The following is a 2,894-nucleotide window of genomic DNA, read 5'->3' as shown; positions in this document are numbered from 1 at the left end:
GAGTTCACACTGTCGGGGGAATATTGAACAGTCTGTCCTGGGGCTGAGTTCACACTGTCGGGGGAATATTGAACAGACTGTCCTGGGGCTGAGGTCACACTGTCGGGGGAATATTGAACAGACTGTCCTGGGACTGAGGTCACACTGTCGGGGGAATATTGAACAGTCTGTCCTGGGGCTGAGGTCACACTGTCGGGGGAATATTGAACAGTCTGTCCTGGGGCTGAGTTCACACTGTCGGGGGAATATTGAACAGACTGTCCTGGGGCTGACGTCACACTGTCGGGGGAATATTGAACAGACTGTCCTGGGACTGAGGTCACACTGTCGGGGGAATATTGAACAGTCTGTCCTGGGGCTGAGGTCACACTGTCGGGGGAATATTGAACAGTCTGTCCTGGGGCTGAGTTCACACTGTCGGGGGAATATTGAACAGACTCCCCTGGGGCTGAGGTCACACTGTCGGGGGAATATTGAACAGTCTGTCCTGGGGCTGAGGTCGCACTGTCGGGGGAATATTGAACAGTCTGTCCTGGGGACTGAGGTCACACTGTCGGGGGAATATTGAACAGACTGTCCTGGGGGTTGAGGCCACATTGTCGGGGGAATATTGAACAGACTGTCCTGGGGCTGAGGTCACACTGTCGGGGGAATATTGAACAGTCTGTGCTGGGGCTGAGGTCACACTGTCGGGGGAATATTGAACAGTCTGTCCTGGGACTGAGGTCACACTGTCGGGGGAATATTGAACAGTCTGTGCTGGGGCTGAGGTCACACTGTCGGGGGAATATTGGACAGTCTGTCCTGGGGACTGAGGTCACACTGTCGGGGGAATATTGAACATTCTGTCCTGGGGCTGAGGTCACACTGTCGGGGGAATATTGAACAGTCTGTCCTGGGGACTGAGGTCACACTGTCGGGGGAATATTGAACAGTCTGTCCGGGGACTGAGGTCACACTGTCGGGGGAATATTGAACAGACTGTCCTGGGGCTGAGGTCACACTGTCGGGGGAATATTGAACAGACTGTCCTGGGGCTGAGGTCACACTGTCGGGGAATATTGAACAGTCTGTCCTGGGGCTGAGGTCACACTGTCGGGGGAATATTGAACTGACTGTCCTGGGGCTGAGGTCACACTGTCGGGGGAATATTGAACAGACTGTCCTGGGACTGAGGTCACACTGTCGGGGGAATATTGAACAGACTGTCCTGGGGACTGAGGTCACACTGTCGGGGGAATATTGAACAGTCTGTCTTGGGGCTGAGGTCACACTGTCGGGGGAATATTGAACAGACTGTCCTGGGGCTGAGGTCACACTGTCGGGGAATATTGAACAGACTGTCCTGGGGACTGAGGTCACACTGTCGGGGGAATATTGAACAGACTGTCCTGGGGCTGAGGTCACACTGTCGGGGGAATATTGAACAGTCTGTCCTGGGGACTGAGGTCACACTGTCGGGGGAATATTGAACAGACTGTCCTGGGGCTGAGGTCACACTGTCGGGGGAATATTGAACAGTCTGTCCTGGGGACTGAGGTCACACTGTCGGGGGAATATTGAACAGTCTGTCCTGAGGACTGAGGTCGCACTGTCGGGGGAATATTGAACAGTCTGTCCTGGGGACTGAGGTCACACTGTCGGGGGAATATTGAACAGTCTGTCCTGGGGCTGAGGTCACGCTGTCGGGGGAATATTGAACAGACTGTCCTGGGGCTGAGGTCACTCTGTCGGGGGAATATTGAACAGTCTGTCCTGGGGCTGAGGTCACACTGTCGGGGGAATATTGAACAGACTGTCCTGCGGGCTTAGGTCACACTGTCGGGGGAATATTGAACAGACTGTCCTGGGGCTGAGGTCACACTGTCGAGGGAATATTGAACAGTCTGTCCTGGGCCTGAGGTCACACTGTCGGGGGAATATTGAACAGGCTGTCCTGGGGCTGAGGTCACACTGTCGGGGGAATATTGAACAGACTGCCCTGGGGTTGAGGTCACACTGTCGGGGGAATATTGAACAGTCTGTCCTGGGACTGAGGTCACACTGTCGGGGGAATATTGAACAGTCTGTCCTGGGGCTGGGGTCACACTGTTGGGGGAATATTGAACAGACTGTCCTGGGGCTGGGGTCACACTGTTGGGGGAATATTGAACAGACTGTCCTGGGGCTGAGGTCACACTGTTGGGGGAATATTGAACAGACTGTCCTGGGGCTGAGGTCACACTGTCGGGGGAATATTGAACAGACTGTCCTGGGCCTGAGGTCACACTGTCGGGGGAATATTGAACAGTCTGTCCTGGGGCTGAGGTCACACTGTCGGGGGAATATTGAACAGACTGCCCTGGGGTTGAGGTCACACTGTCGGGGGAATATTGAACAGTCTGTCCTGGAGGCTGAGGTCACACTGTCGGGGGAATATTGAACAGACTGCCCTGGGGTTGAGGTCACACTGTCAGGGGAATATTGAACAGACTGTCCTGGGGCTGAGGTCACACTGTCGGGGGAATATTGAACAGACTGTCCTGGGGCTGAGGTCACACTGTCGGGGGAATATTGAACAGACTGTCCTGGGGCTGAGGTCACACTTTCGGGGGAATATTGAACAGACTGTCCTGGGACTGAGGTCACACTGTCGGGGGAATATTGAACAGACTGTCCTGGGGTTGAGGTCACACTGTCGGGGGAATATTGAACAGTCTGTCCTGGGGTTGAGGTCACACTGTCGGGGGAATATTGAACAGTCTGTCCTGGGGCTGAGGTCGCACTGTCGGGGGAATATTGAACAGTCTGTCCTGGGGCTGAGGTCACACTGTCGGGCGAATATTGAACAGTCTGTCCTGGGCCTGAGGTCACACTGTCGGGGGAATATTGAACAGTCTGTCCTGGGGCTGAGG

This window comes from Scyliorhinus torazame, chromosome 4 (assembly GCF_047496885.1).
Source record: "Scyliorhinus torazame isolate Kashiwa2021f chromosome 4, sScyTor2.1, whole genome shotgun sequence".
NCBI classification, from domain to species: Eukaryota; Metazoa; Chordata; class Chondrichthyes; order Carcharhiniformes; family Scyliorhinidae; genus Scyliorhinus; species Scyliorhinus torazame.
Note: the sequence above shows the minus strand (reverse complement) of the source record.